Source organism: Megascapheus bottae, chromosome 19 (genome assembly GCF_031878675.1).
Source record: "Megascapheus bottae isolate mThoBot1 chromosome 19, mThoBot2.hap1, whole genome shotgun sequence".
In the NCBI taxonomy this organism is placed as follows: domain Eukaryota; kingdom Metazoa; phylum Chordata; class Mammalia; order Rodentia; family Geomyidae; genus Megascapheus; species Megascapheus bottae.
Window position 1 is genome coordinate 34,741,932 of NC_143527.1, and position 17,066 is coordinate 34,758,997.

At 40.4% G+C, this 17,066-nt stretch overlaps 1 protein-coding gene across 4 annotated transcripts in view; it reads left to right on the forward strand.

Annotated features, from left to right (window-relative positions):
- Znf521 (zinc finger protein 521) overlaps nt 1–17,066 on the forward strand; it is a 283,510-nt gene that overhangs the window by 265,321 nt on the left and 1,123 nt on the right. The window lies entirely within an intron of this gene.

Sequence of the window (17,066 nt, forward strand, 5' to 3'; positions counted from 1 at the left end):
CAAAGATGGAGAATGCGGGCCTCTCCTTGTCTTGGGGATCAGCTCCCTCCTTGCAGGGAGGGACCCCTCCCACACCACCAAAACTCCTGAGCTGGCAAGTAACCATTTCTCTCCCTGGAAACCCAAGTCTCCCATCAAAGGCTTCCTGTTTTACATCATCCAAACTTGATTTTATAATAGTCTTCCTGACACTACTAGACACATCTGCTAAGCCTGTGTGCCTTCTAGACATAGAAAAAGCTACTGTGATATCATTAAATATCAGCAGTGTGCTGTGCCGTGCTTTTGAGTTTATAAGGGTGAAAGGTCACTGTGCAAGAAAATGGAACAGTATATTTGCTGTGAGACAGGCACCAAGACCTCATGCCCATACTCAGTTATAATTCATGACAGTACTGGTGGGGAACCCTTCTCCCTCTGTGGAGTTAATACATCTCGACTGAAGCCTGCAGAGAGCACCCTGCCGCCCCCCACCATCTGTGCACTCACTTCCAAGTGCCTTCTCATTGCTCCATGCCTCCACTCCCTTTCTCCTCTCTCCCTGTCTTCCTCTCTCTCCCTCTCTCATTCTCCCTCCCTTCTTCTCCCACTCTTCCTCTCTGCCTTCCCCCCTCTCTCCCTATGCAGGTGGTGATTTGTAAAACTGCTTCATTCCCAAATCAGGGCTGCCATTTAACTAAGGGAAGAGCTAGAATGAACACACTACAGGCCTGTTTAATGTCGCATTTAGAAAATGTCAACTCGAAAATAGAGAAGCAGCAACCAACTTAAAACAGTTGCTTACTTGAGAGCTGGGGAGGTGATGCCAGTAATGAAATAGTAAGAAGCACCCATGGCCTGCAGACTGGGAAGCCAGAGAGGTACTACAACAGTGTCCCTCCCAATTCACATTCACCCTGTTCCAAAGCTGAGATCAGTCAGTGTTCAGGCAGTGAGTCTGTGGTCAAGAGAAATCTCTGGGCTTGACCACCCAGTATCATAACTATCAACCCAAGCCTGTGTGTGAGGAGACGCCACACACTCTGAGGCCCAAAACTAATTGTGCTACCCAGATCTCAGTACAAAATGAACAAATCCCACCTGTGCAGAACTCCACTTAGCATAACTATAATAGGTTAGGTACCATTGGCTGAAATCCTAGCTAATTAGAAGGCTCAGACCTGAGGATTGTGGTTTGAAGCCAGCCCTGACAGGAGAGTTTATGAGACTCTTATCTCTAATTATCCATCTAAAACTCAAAGTAGACATGTAGCTCAAGCGCTTAGAGTGCTAGCCTTGAGCAAAAGGCTAAGGGATTGCTCCCAGACCCTGAATTCAAGCCCTTAGTAAACACACACACACACACACACACACACACACACACACACACACACACAAGAGCTGAGCCTGCACCTTGTTTCCTGGTTGGCCCCCGCTTAATTGGTTATGTTTTTTACCATATGCCATTAACCCAGCCCATGGTTAATATCCCTTTCAACATATAAATCAAATCCAGATCCGAAATCCCAGCATAGGACTTTAACGAGTGTGATCCCCTGGAAGACCTACTGTGTTATAAACTGCAGAATGGAATGGCCCTTTGATGCTCAGAGCCAATTCCAAGCAGGCCTTAGAATGACTGAGGCAGGGTGAGAGGTCACGCAGGAAGACAGCAACACCCACATGCCACTCAGCCTTGTGTTGTAATTGGCTCTCCATCCCATTCTGCTATCTGGGTGGTATTTGCCCTGTCACCCCGTTCACCCTCCCAAGGAAAAGTAGGACAAGAATGGCTGCGCTCACTGTCCAGGTTTTCTTGGGTGAAAGAGCACTTTGAGATGACACAGCTGAGTAGTCAGCCTGAAATCCTGGTTGGTATTTTATTAATTTTGCACCAAGATAAATCCTGAAATTCTGACAAACTCCATGACAGGTGAAATTCCTTCTTGCAGAATCTTCTCAGCAAGAGGCTGCTCATTTCGTTCTGTTCCGAGGCAGGCAACAGGAGGGCAGCTTTATAATCAGCCCTCAAAGGACCCCCAGCCGCCCTAGAGTCTCCGGCTGATTGAATAACTCCTGGGCCTCTTCCCCTAGGCCTCCATCAGCGGGGGTCCTGTGGAAAGCAATCTCCCGCAGACTGGCACTGAAGTGAGCTTTAAACCACCATTTTCTGCTCTCCAGAGGAGCCTGGAGTACTAAAAGATAGATGGACTGCAGATATTTTATGAGAAACTGTCAGAAGAAGAGCAGAGTAAATGTTTTTTTTCTTCTTCTTCTTCTTTGAGTCACACACTACATCACTGTTGAATTTCTCTCCACAGCTTTTACATTGAAAGCAAGAAATTAATTGGTTGCTAACATTTAATTCCCCCTCCCTCTTCTTCGTTGTCTTCCTTCTAGTTCCCCCCCACACCCTAAATATTCACACAGAGGCCCTTTGCTTAACCACAGTTGCAGAAAATCAGTACCATTTGCAATGAAATATTTATAATGACAGAATGAAAAATTGGATTCATTTTCTGGACTGTAGCCGAACAGTCTGCAACTTTGTGCAGTATTGTTTAGCATCTCTCATTCTTCCCTTCCATTGGAATCATTTTCAGTAAACATATCACATGTATACTTACCTATTTGTTGGAGGAATGCCTACCAAAACACAGAGCCCAGATGGACTCTGAGAGAGAGAGGGTGGCAGGAAGAATATTTGTGCTTGCGCTGCCGTGGCTGGGAGAGTCAGCTGGGGCTTATAAAAGGGTAGAAAGGATGTGAACTTCGGTCAAAAGGAAGAGCTGGAAGGAGTTTACAAGGACTCCAGTAGATAGCCAGACCTGCACTTTGTAACAGAGCACATAGAGTAATCAGCCGCCATCCTATCTTGGGGCAGATTTAGAAAGGAATGAGCTGGTACAATGAGGTGTGTGAGGCACGATGGACAACATAACTCAAATTATTTTTCTCTTTCGTGTTTACTGCACAGTCTTGTCTTTCCACATGAGCCTTATATTCAGAGCTGCTTGCTTTCTAGTCAGGTTGATTGTTGCATTCCCTAGCAGATTACGGACACAAGAATTTGCTAGGGCAGTCCAGTATTGTATAGCATGCATGTCCTTCTCAGGGCGGGAGGGGCCGGAAGGCCAGTGTTAAAGAGCACAGCAGAACATTTGCTCTTATTTTAAGACCAGATTAGACTTGTAGCAAGGAACGTAGAACGTAAATTTTGGCCCAAGTGAGTTGTCACTCCACACAAACCTTCCACTTTCATCTCCTTTATCACAAGGTGCAAGAGATTGTACCCCACCCAAAGGGGCCTTCATCAGGACCCAGCCCTCTGAGTTAACTTTGTATTTGTTCCTTTGTGGATGACTGGTCTTATTTACTTACCAGTGGTGATGATGGCTTTTCAAAAATGAAGGCAGTTTCTAGTAGATTCAAAAGTATGCACAAACATGGCTTTAAGGAGCCAGGAGTTTGGCCTACTGGTAGAGTGCTTGCCTAGCATGCACGAAGACCTGGGTTCAATTTCTTGGACCATGTACCTAGAAAAAAAACACAAATAGCTAGAAGTGATGCTGTGGCCCAAGTGGTAGAGCTCTAGCCTTGAGAAAGTCCAAGGACAGTGCTCTGACCCTGAATTCAAGCCCCAGAACTTGCAAAATAAAAAGGTCAATAATTCATGGTTTATTACACACTTAAGATTACCTGTGATTGAATTAGCTCCTTTACTCCATCCTATTAGCCCTGTCTCAGTCATAGAGAGGTAGAATACAAACTTAACCTTCACCAACATAGTATATTATTTGGACGTGAAGAATCTTTTGGCACTGTGAAACAATCCAGGGGAATTTGTTTCAGTATTTTCTTTTCCTAGGCATATTAATGACTTACAGTACACTGTGATTGGGAGATAGTAACTTTGATTTTACATCTATTGAGTCAGTTGTCCTCTAGAAAGCCCGATGAAGGTACCCTATAACAGAGCTCCCCATTCTGAGACCTAAGACACTACACAAGAAGCTCACTGGAAAGTCCCAGAAGGCAACAAGAGCAAAGTCTTTTTCTCCAAGAACCTTTGCAGAGATATACCTTTTACTACCCCTAAGGCCATTTTCTCTTATCCATCCGTACATTACCATTTCCAGGTGTGTGAGTAGTTACTCTCTTCTTTGTGAAGGAAAATGTAACACTCATATGGTATTTTGTGCTCAGGTAATAAAAACACTTGAAGAGGGGCGGAAAACTGCCATTCATTACTGAGGTCTCTCAGGGCCACAGTGCATAGTCCAACTTGCGTGTGACACATAGTTTCTCAGAAGCATGTTGTTTTTTATACAGACTTCTAGATTTGTCTTTTCATTGCATTCCTAAAAAAATGATTTGGAGAAATATGCTGACAGTTCAGCATAAAATGATGTGTGTTCTGACATAACTGCCTGAAGTTATTTTACTGGAGCATTTTCGTGATTCTCTGATTCAGGGGAAGGAGGGAAAATAAAGTTTCCTTAAAAGTGTGTGTTTTAGGGTGTGCCAGTACCTTTCTCCAGCATTGTGTGTGCATCTGGCACACTGTTTCCACTTAACCCTCATTACTGCTTTCTTTCTTCAATGCCAGGGTTAAGGAGGAAATTTTTTTTCTTTCACATTAGATTTTCAACAAGTTAGGCAAGTCTGAAATATATACCCCAGTAAATGGGAGCTGTAATCGTGGAGTGAGAATCCATCTCCTTACAGACCAAGAAAGGAACACTGAATAGTGTTCATTTATGGATTGCCAGATGTATTTCTGCATCTGACACAGCTTGCCCAACTGCTCTGAATGATTTTCAGTGTTATTAAGCAGACATACAAGAGCAACAGGCCTCAGGGCATAAGTAAAAAGCGTGTCGCACAAGTCTTCAGTGAAGGCAAGTTGCACGGCAAACCACGTCATCTGAAAGAGAAACCCCACAATGCAGACTTTATTTCACTATCTGTGCTAACAACTCTCTGGGAATATTTCCCTTCTCCTTGTCCAGCTCCTTCTGTGTTGTGGCTGGTTTGCATTTGTGTTTGAAGTGCCAGGCGGTTTAATGAAGTTATTCTTTTATAAATTTTGCAACACTGAAGCAAGCATGAGGGCTTTAAATTAGAATAAGTGCCACTTCTGTGTGGCAGGTTCCTTTGAGGACTGATTAGAATGAGGCCTCCTGTTGCCTGGCCCTTTATGCATGGCAGCATTGCTGTGTGTACTTGTTTACTGCTCACCTTTGAATTTCTATGAGTGTGCGCCTTGTCTGCTGCCTGGAGCTCTGCTAGTCAACACTGCCTTTCTTCCAGGATCGTGTTAAATGCTTCACTTTAAAGAGTTATTTTTTTAATTATATTGCTTGATTGTAATGAATTCAAATTAACTTGGAGTAGCAAATTGTATAAGGATGTGAGGGTTATAGATTACTCTCACCATAGCTACAGCACATCATTGTGTGGGAGAATTAAAAGGCTGTCTCTCCAGTAGCCCATCTTGCTATGAGAGTGAAGATACTGTCCCATGTAGATCTAGAAGTAAAGGCCTGAAACGGGGAGGAGAATGAGTACAAGCTCTTGTTGGTGGAAGAGTAGATGGGCACAGCTCTGGTATTGTGAGACCTGAGCAAGAGTCTCAGAGGACACAGTGTCAAGAGAGAGGTAATAGGAAGAATTAGGAAGTAATAGAAGTAATAAGAAGTAAGAAAAGCACTCAGTCAAACCTAGATATTTCTCTTGATGCCTGTGTGAACTCGTTCAGAAACAGGGAAGCTTTTGGGGAAACAAGAGGAAAGGCTATTGAAGAAAGAGGACCTAAAGTGGTCCCAGGCACAAAAATGTGCATAGGAGAGTGGGAAAGAAATGTAGTTTAACATTTCCTACCCATTATCTAAACTAGAATTATTTTTTAAAGCGAGGAGCCAGTTATGAGATATTTAACTGGACTTGTGAAGTATTTGTTTTTTTAAAGGAATTTCTTAGAATTTAAATCAATCCTTCTTGGAACTACTTCAAATAGTGTTCTCCACTCCAGGACCTACCCACCTATCTTCCTTCCTTCCTCCCTCCCTCCCTCATTTCTCCTTCCCCCTCCCTCCTTTTATCCCTTCTTTCCTCCCCTTCCCCCCTTTTTTGATGATATTGAATGTTGAACCCAAAACTTCGCACTTACTGGACAGGTGTTCTCCCATTCAAACCATCTTCCCACCTCTTTGTTGCCTTAATTATTTTCCAAATAAGGTTTACTCCAGGCTAACTTAGACTGCAATCACAATCTCTTCTTTCTGGATATCTAGAAACATAGGCATAATGCACCACATTTGGCCCAGGTGGGAATATTACTGCAGGGTAGGTGTGTGTGTGTACACACATACGTGCATACATGGTACGTACATATAAAATATATATATATACATACATACATACATTCACAAATATAGGAATTTCACCTGTGGAATTCATGCATGTATATAATTCAGTTCAGTTCCACACAGCACTCATTCACTTAGGCACAGACAGCCTCCTGGTAAAGTACACACATTTATATAAGCTCACACACACATGCACACAATCATACACACATACTTACGGTCAAGATGTGACTTAAACTTTACAATTAATATGTTGCTTTTGACAGGTTTTTAGTTTTCTATATTTACTAAACCAATGCCTTTGATTAGAACCTAGTATGTGTTTGCCAGTGTGGCAGTTATTTTAATAGCATAAATATACACTAGAAGGAAATAACACTTCTTTTGCTTTTTTGCCCAAATTCAAAAAACTATTTCTCACAATTATTCGAATATGTTTGAAGGGAATCCTGTCTCTATCTAGTGGAAAAGCTGAGAGGACCTGGCTCCTCTCCCCACAAAGGTTACCCTTTGAATATAAATTACAACACCCTGTGCCTCTCCCATTCTAATCAGATGACCTTTCGAATCTGATGGACCAGAGTTTAAATCCTAAGGCTGCCAGTTAGTTTTTAAATCAATGCTCTGCTCCAACATCTTTCAGTCCTAACGAAATTTCAATGGATTACTAACACAGAACTGCTGTAAGTAAAGCAAGTGGAATCTTTTGCTGATTACAAACAACTCAACTGCAAGATCTTGGGCAAGTAATGTGAGGATGGTTTGTTTCATCAAATAAATCCTTTGGAAAAATAAAATAAAATACATCTTCCAGGATTAAAAAATCTAAGCAAAAAGGAATCAGCAGAAAGTCCTAATATGTGTAAGAGAGTAATTCTGTACAGTTATCAATTTAAGTGCCCATTACTTGCAGCTAATTACTATGCAAGGCTGTTAAATATTTAGCAGAACTTTATTTAATTGCATTTGACTGGGAAAGGCCTTCCTGAATATGGCTATAGCACCAAGAGCCAGTGATGTGCACCGAGAGCCTGGAAGAGAGAAAATTTGTATTCGTCCAAGATGAGCATTTATAGAAGCAGACCAGCCTTCTCTTTTTTTCATTCTTCCTTGTACAGATTTATTTATCTTTAAGGTATCTAAAATTAGAGCACGAAGAAGGGGCACTGTTCATGGATGTAAAATTGGAAGGAGGTCATTCTTAACCTTGTTTACAGATGTTCCAGTTTAGAAGGCACTAGTGTGATAAATTAAACATTACAGGGGGAAAAAATTAAAGCTTAACAACAACTGGCACATGGGCACATCTGTCTGTGAGGCACAGACTTAATCCCTGAATATCTTATTAGACAGTATTGTCTACCAAAGCCTTCTGTCCCCCGATCCACTGGATCCTGCAGTTCAAGAACCTGCTGAATAAAATCTCCATGCTCCAGACAGCTTCTGTCCCTTTTGCTTGCTTTCTATAGAATGGTTTCAATGGACTGTTGGGTAAATTTAATTCTGATATTTCCTTTGAAAAATCAGCTTTAGCCAGATACTAATGGCTCACACCTACTCAGAATCTGATATCCGAGAATTAAGGATTGAAGCCAACCCAAGCAAAACCATCCACGAGACTCTTATCTCTAATTAATCACCAAAAAGCCATAAATGGGGCTTGGTTTAAGTAGTAGAATGCTGGCCTTGAGCAAATGATGCTCAGGGACAATAATATCTAGGCACTGAGTCCAAAGCCCAGAACCAGTACACATACACCACACACACACACACACACACACACACACACACACACACACACACGAATCATCTTTGTACTTTTTTTTTTTTTTTGCCAGTTCTGGGCTTAAGCTCAGGGCCTGAGCACTCTCCTTGGATTTTTCTCAAGGCTAGAACTCTACCACGTGAACCTCAGCACCATTTCTGGCTTTTTCTAAGTATGTGGTACCAAGGAATTGAACCCAGGTCTTCGTGCATGCTAGGCAAACACTCTACCACTAGGCCAAACTCCCAGCCCCATCTTTGTACTTTTAATAGATATTTCCATGTTTGTTTTGCTTCTTTTGTTCTGTTCCTCTAATTGGGCACTTCATGGGCTTCTTGGAGTACTACAGCAGTCTTGCCACTGAACCTGTACCAGGAAATAGAGGATGGTGGTTCTGAAGTTCTTTCAAAGTAGATGTTTATCCATATCCTAAATATTAACTTCCAGAGCTTAACATTTGAATCCATTTATATACCTTTGGGTTGCAAATATTCCTAAATGGTATTGGTTAATTGCTACTAAACTTTGTTCACTGGTGGCACGTTCACCTGCTGAATGAGAGAACATTTCTGGAGATATTTGATTTCTCCCAGAAACAATGCTATCTATGACTTATCTCAAAAAACCTATTCATGATTTCTGAGCAAATAGACACTATCACCCTGTAGCATAATTTTAAAGTATGAAATACAGTCACATGCGATAGATATGTGTCCTGTTATCCTATTAAAGTGCGGGAGAAGTCTCATATGAAGTATGACTATGAAGTAACATACCAATGCATAACACAGAGAGTATGGGCTGTTTTCAGTATAAAGACTAGTATATGTCTCTCCCATTTCCATTTTTCCCCCAAGAACGTGACCAGTAAGTTGATACCACCTCAGCAAATGTATCAGTTCCAAGGCAAGTTCAATAAGATCCCCTACTCAGTACAGTGTCCCAATCAAACCATTTCCTTGCCCTTTAGATCAGGTCTTTTTTTAAAATCTTTGTTGAAAAGGTGATGAGGAAGTGGGTTACAATTACATAAGTTAGATAAAGAGTACATTTGTTTTCCTCTTATCCCTCCTTATTCTAGATGTTTCCAGTTCATGGAACTTGGGATTTTCCTTATCTCTAAGTTGTCATTATTCACATGCAAATGTTTCCTTATACAATAATATAATGGACCCCAACTGAGAATGAGTGATATGTGACAATGTTTATAGACAGTTCTGGCTGTCACAATTTTAGTGGTGCCACTGACCTGTTATCAGTACAGGCTCAAAAACTGTTAAACCTCCTACATGACCCAGTTCAGTCTTTCAGAAGCAAGAATTGTCCAATTCCAAGTGGCAGAACTGATATTGGAAGCCATGCTGTAGGGGCAAGCTCTACGGGCCTTTGGATGAACCATGGCATCTAATGTCTGTAATCACTGGGAAATAGCTATGGGAAGTCCTGCAGGAGACTTTGGATGAGAAAGGAGAACTGTATACTTTGAGTATATGCTGAGGCTTCTAATCACGAACTTGTGAACAAGCCAATGTCCTCATACCTCGGGACTGTCCCATATCACCCTTATCAGGGCTTATTTACATGAATAGCCAAAGAGCAACAACAACATGTCTTTTTGTGGGGTTTCTTTGAATATGAAATCATTTCCTATGGAAGGAATGATTGAGTTTCATAGCCAGAATCACTTAAAAACTGGCCTGGAGCATAAACTTAACAAAATAATTCTGTTTCAGCAAGGGGACAAACTAAATAACCTAATTGTCCTTTTCTGTCTGTAATATCATGTGTTTTTCCGATCACTTCTGCTGATGCCATATGACCCTTTGTTTCAGTATAGCTTAGAGTCCCCCAGAAAAATGCTTTGAGACATCAGCACGAGCCCGTATGAACTGTGAAATGTCAAAAGAAAATGTATCAGTGTCCCTGTAAGTTTGTGGTGATGGCATTAACATATGAAAAAATAAACAGGCAAATTCTGCCTGTGCACATCCATGATATTAAAGTGAGGAGTGAAAGTGTTATCATGACAGGCAGATCCAGAATTACTACTCTGCTAGATCATAACAAAAGTGGAGAATTTCATTCTAATAAGTTCTCCAAGTATAAAAATTATCAGTCAGCTTCTCTGGATATAAGGAATGTGCTTATGTTATTCTGATCCTTTAAGCATATAGGGAAAATTATACCTGTTTTGCCTTTTAAAGAATATTCATGGAGCTATAACCTAACTCAGAAAGATGTACATGTCCACAATCATGTTTCTGATGATTCCCAGTTCTACAAAACCGTAATTCCACTGAATATATCCAGCCAGGAAAGATACAACAATGGGTGGTGTTTATCTATGGTCAAAGGAGACCTGAGGGTGGAAAAATGAGGTAAAAATGAACTTGAGTTGCTTTGGGCCTTTATTGTCATTTTTATAACATTCTTAATGCCACTTCCAAACTAATAGCAATCCACTTTTAACTAATTTAAAATTATGAGAACTCTTGTAATTGTGTGGACTTTGAAAATGTTCATTTACCATTCACATTCTGTTGACCTTCGTAAGATGCTTAAAGGCCCCCTTTGCCTTTGTGGCTATTTTTTTCTCCTTTTTTGTGTGTCACATAGGAGGACTGAGGGGTGCAAAGAAGATAACCAAGTATCCTGTCATCTTGATCTGCATATACTTTTTAAACACTGTTTTACTAGCAGACAAAGTTAGGAAGGAAAAAGAAAGGATAGAAATGTAAAAATCTTGATTAGAAAGTATAATTTAATAGAACACGTATTGAACCAAATGTATTGATTAATGCAGAAGATATAGTACTTATATTGATTCAAAGCAGAGATTTAGTACTAAAAGCTCTAAGCCAAAAAGCTGTTGCGGATTGCTACAAAAATCAGTTTAATGCTGTCCTTGAGAATGCCTTCACAAAGAAATTCTTCTAATGTTCGAGGACTAGGTAGAATGCGGTATATGTCAGTCTGATCCCGGAGGGTTTTATTTTGTACTCTAATAGCTGTTACGAGCCTACATTAAATCCAAGGAGTAATTTTCCTTAGGGGTGCCCGGCTCGCTTTGTGTCAATATTCTAGCATTTTAAGTCACGTACAGTATATGCTTCTGGGAACAGGAAAGGAGCCAGCCAGACTCATAATGGTCTGCATTCATTAATAAAAGTAGAAGCTTCTGTCCCTCTATTGCCCACTACAGGGAGGCCTCTTTGGCCTTCAGGGACCCGTACAGACACATTTAAAGAAAGCTTTATTTTGAGTGGGCAGGAGATGAAATGCTGGACTTACAGACATTTCCTCAGTCAGCTCTGTGCTGAGCACAGAGTTGACCTTAATGGGTCAAAGAAGAATGCAGGTCAAAAGACTTATTATCCAGCCTGTTGGAAACCAATTGCTTTTGTTTAAAAAAATAAAAAATAAAATAAAATAAAGCCCTTGTGCTGAAAGGTAATGTTGAATTCTGCTTGCAGCCTGTGTGTGAACTGGAATGTGCTGCCCAGGAAAAAAATACTGATTGTCCTCAGTATTTGCAGATAAAGGTACAACCCAAGTGATAAAAAGAAGGATAATATAATTAGCTAATCAGTGATGATTGATTATGGATGTTTGTGTTCCTCAACTCAAGAAAAAACAACATGCTGTCACAAGGCTGTCACCATCTGTTAAAAACAACAGCCACATTTAATCTTTATATTTATTTCGTCCTGCTTTGCATTGTCTCTTCACCACAATTGCCTTCTATTTCATTGGGTTGGAAAACATCTCATTTAAATTGAATACAACTGCAGTCTGAATTTGAGATTCTAATGGCACTGTGGATTAGTAGAAAGCTCGTTATTTTCTCTCCCTCCCCCTTCCCCCTGCCCATTCCTTTTTAAAATAGCATGCTGGCTCATTTTTCTAGTTTTAAAAGCTTGTCAGAATTTGTTTGAAACAAAAGGCTATAAATAGACAAGTCATGGTTTTAAAAAATGATTAACATCTTTGAATCAACAGATTTCACAAAACTCCCATTAAAATGCTGTTTTTATTTTTTATTACCATTGCCATTTAACATTTCTGTCATTTCCAACTGAGGGTTACAAAGCACAGAGGGGGTAGGGTCTCTGCCAGCGAATGAGAAAAGTCAGTGCAATCTATGGGTGCAACTTTTGGGGGAGTAGAAATTTAATTTCTCATTCCTAGGAAGGTAGATTTCTCCTTTCTTTGCTCCAAAGTGCAAAAATTGTTCTAAGTGAAAAAATTCCAATTCCCAACAAGATTGCTGGAAAATTGGATCATACCAGGATGGCAAGGTGAACAGTTTCAGAGGATCATGGATTTATTTTTATTTAAAAATATTTTTCTTGGCTCACATTTAAAATAGGATTAAACCGTTTGACCAGCAAATGTGGTCAGCTCTCAGGGAAAAAAAAAAGAAGTATGAATTAATCATTTGTTAGCGTGCCAATCCCAAAATGAGAATTCCAGTCTTGTAAAATGGAAGGCATCTCATATTTTAAAAGAAATACATAGTGCTAGAAGGGAATTTTTAAGGCCCTCATCTGTTTTTTAGCTTCCTCTGCTTAATTTCACATTTACAGAGGTGGGGGGAGGGGAGAGAAAGAAAGAGAGAGGGAAAGAGAAAGAGAGACATTCCTTTCAAATGGGGCCCTTTACAGAAAAGAAAGTGGGTTTTGAAACCTTGCTATTAAATTAAAATAGCATACCTATATGGCTCTTCTTTTAAGCTTTAAGGTGTGTTGTGGATTTGATTGGAAAAAGAAATAAAACATAAACCCCTCTCGTGTAAAACAACTGTTCATAACTGGGATTAATGGTTTGCAATTTTCAGTTACTTAGACATGGGGTCTCCAGGAGATGGCTTTTTGCAGAGTAGAATATAGCTCTCTGTGGGATTATGGAAGTTTGCTTCTCTTCCACTTCCTTTTCTGTCATTGCCCCCCACCTCCACCAATGTTGCGTTGATGTTCTTCTCGATTATGTAAAACACTTTCCCTTCATTGAAACAGATATTTTTTCTCATAACCTGTCATTGCATTAAAGTGCTTTGGGGACTGTGAATTGCTGTGTAAAATTGGTGAGATTACCCACTGCTTTGTTCTAGTGGAGTGGCTTCCTTCAGACTTAAAGAACTCAAACCTCCTTTACAGAGAAGGCTACCTGCTTGAGGCCTGGCTATGGCTTGCCCACCTCTGCTCATGTGCCTTTGTGTCATCAAGCCTTGAAACTGGCCAGTGGCCAGGGCAAGAGAATCTCCCTTCTTTTGCTCAGTTTCTGCTGTCTAATCTTTCTCTTCCCAATGTTTTTAACCATCATTTCCAAAGAAATGATGTCTGATTTTTCCCCAAAGCATACATAAGAATCACTGGACACTCCCGTGAACTTACACCTCTTCTGAGAACACCCAGTCACTCTGGAAGCAGAACACTGAGAACTCTGTTCTCTTTAACACCTACAAGTCACTCAAATGAATTATGTGGCATATAGATGTCATTCTTCCTCTGGAAAGTAAAAATCATAGTACTAGTAATATATAGATTGGAAGGGAGCAAAACCATCCCCTGAGACCTTCAGAGGTCATGGGAGCGCCAGTGAGGATGGATCAGAATCATCTGAGATTTCTTCCCTCAGCCCAATACAAATATCTGCATTTCCCACAAACCTCTGGGAAGATACTGTCTTGGACCTCAGTTAGTCTGGAGCAAAGACGGAAAAAAACAATACTGAGAGTAAATGGGTCTCAGTGATTTCCAAGCATTGCTACACAAGGGTTTCATGCCTTGATTGGTTTTCATACCAGATTTCCCATTTTTATGTTACTTATATCACTGCTTTTTAAATTTTTGTATAAGCTTCTACTTTACAAACCCATCTCCTCCTCCTTATAAATGATTTAATTCTTTTATTTTACATTCAAAGCACAACTTCTTTATAGTAATGACTTTAATCGGTTTCAAGAAGTGAGGTAGGTGAATTTGTGCACGTCTTTGCAGCTCTGAAGAGACTTGTATGGCTCTAGTATTGGAATAAAAGCATCAAAGGCACAAGTGGTGCCAGCTACCATGAGCCATTTGGTTGTAGGCACTTGTTTCACAATATCTTACCTCCACATAGTGACACATCAGCACACTGGCGAGCTCATGACATGTCTCCCTTTATTAATCCCTAGAGTCCTTTTTAAAGATGGAGTGAGCTTCATAAACACTTAAACATTTAAAGTGGTATGATTAATACTACCCACACATCTATACAAATAGACAGGTAAGTAGGTATTGTGGAAAACAAGAAACAATGTCTACTGTAAAGAAATAGAAAAAATAAGAATGAGTTTATTGAGATAAAAATAAGGATGTTATTAAGTTGATTTTTTACATTGATTTTTCTTTACCATTGATGATTAGGAAAAAAGAAAAGAAAATTGCTCATAATTCTTTTCGTGTTCCAACTTTTTAGTGGTACAAGAGTTTGAACTCAAGGTCTCGTGCTTGCTAGGTAGATACTCTGTTAGTTGAAGCACGACCTCAGTAGTTCTGTGAGTGTGTGAAATTGACTTTCCTGCCCTGTCTGGCTTCAAACTGAGATCCTCAGACCTCAGCCTCCTGAGTAGTAAGGATTACAGGCATGATTCAGCAGCTCTGGATCTTTCAATTTACCTGGAGTCAAGCTCAACTGCAATCCTTCTATCTATGAACTCCCACAAAGCTGAAAAGACAGAGTTCACTTTGTCACCTTATTGGTTGAAGTAGAATCTTGTGATTTTTTTTTCCCTCAGTCCTCAGTCCTTCTAATCTCCACCTGATTATAGATGTGAGTCATCACACCTAGCTTTATTATTTAAATAACGAATAGGTTCTTTGCCTTTTTCTATAACTGTTATTTGGTTGGTTGGATATTTGGTCAGTTGGTTTTACTTAGCAAAACATAATTCTTGACTTTAAGATAGCAGAAAGTTGGCTGGGAGTATGGCCTAGAGGTAGTGTTTGCCTAGCATGCATGAAGCCCTAAGTTCGATTCCTTGGTCCCATGTACACAGAAAATGCTAGAAATGTGGCTCAAGTAGTAGGGTGGTACCCTAGAGAAAATTCAAAGACAGTGCCCAGGCCCTCAGTTCAAACCCTAGGACTGGCAAAAATAAATAAGTAAATAGATGAAAGAAAAAAGATAACAGAAAGTATGGGAAACTATGTATTTGGGATTTAGAACAGTATAATCGTTAATTAAGCTCTCTGGTCATCATTGTGTTGGTTTTTAAGGAAATATTAAAGTTAATTGTTCTCAGCAATATTTTGAGTAGGCCTTCTCAAAAGTACTTTTTAGACAAATTTAAAATCAATACATAGATGTAAAGAGTTGACATAAAAATAATTAATTCTTGCCAGGTGCTAGTAACTCACACTTGTAATCCTAGCTACTCAGCAAGTTGAGTTCCCAAGAATCATAGTTCAAAGCTATCCTGGGCAGCCAAGTCCAAGAGGCTCTTACATCTGCTTTACCACCAAACAAACCAGAAGTGGAGCTGAGGCTCAAGTAGAGCCATGGCCTTGAGCACAAAAGATCACATCTTGAGTTCAAACCATGGGGCCCCACACACACAGAAATTAGTTTATCCTTAAATGTACTTTGAACACGGGAGAAAGATATATTCATGCAGTAAATCAAAACACATATATTTTCCTCATTACCATGTAGCTCTCCCCTTCCTTGACCATATGCATTGCTGTCAAAATGTTCACAACCAGACAGGAGCTGGTAACACATGAATAACCCTAGCTATTCAGGAGTCGGAGACCTGAGGATTCCACCTCACTCCAGTTAGAATGGCCAAGATGAAAAAATCTAATAACAACAAATGCTGGTGGGGATGTGACCAGGAGGAATCACTACTACACTGTTGGTGGGAGTGCAAACTCGTTCAACCACTATGGAAAGCAGTATGGCAGTTCCTCAAAAGATTAAACATAGAGCTCCCCTATGATCCAGCAATTCCACTACTTGGCAATTACCCCCCCCCAAAAAAAGAAAGGACCTCCAGGATATAGAAACAAAAACCATATAAGGAGTGATTGTTGTACTTAATGTACTCATCTCTTTTGCTGTCCCTTGGTTATCTCATATTGTTACAGTAATTCACCTTGTTATCTGACATATTGTATGTATGCTTATTTGGTTATGTGAAATAGGATAGGGAAGGGGGGGAAACAAGATGAGGGGTGGGGGTGGGGGGAAGGAAATGGGGACCAAGACATGAGAAAGGGTATCAATGTTTGTGAAGTAATGCACCTTTTATTTGGTGAATATAGTGTAACCCTTCTAATAATTACAATAAAAAATATATGAAAAAGGAAATAGAGAGAAAAAAGCCAGATAGGACAGAAAAGCCTATGAAAGGTGGAAGCATGGCTCAAGGGGTAGAGTACCCATCTTGAGAACAAAAGCTAAGGGAGAGTACAAAGCCCTGAGGTCAAAGCCTAGTATTGAAATCATAACAACAGGGGAAAAAAAGGAAGGATGACAGGAAGGGAAGGAAGGAAAGGAGGGAGGAAGGGAGGGAGGGAAGGAAGGAAGGAGGAAGGAAGGAAGGAAGGAAGGAAGGAAGGAAGGAAGGAAGGAAGGAAGGAGGGCATCGCAATCTTAAGAGGCTAGAACACAGTCATACACAATCAGTAGTAATGATGCGTAGCAACAGGAACTGTTAAAAGGTTGCTCCCCTGGATTGGTGCTGGTGGCTCATGCTTGTAATCCTATCTACTCAGGAGGATGAGACCTAAGGGTCATGGTTTGTAGCATCTATGAGATCTTATCCTCTAAATGACCCTAAATGCCAGAAATGGAACTGTAGCTTGAGTTGCAGAGCAATGGCATTGAGCGAAGGAATCTCAGGACAACAACCAGGCCTGAGTTGAAGCCCAGGACAGGCACATACATACACACACACACACACACAC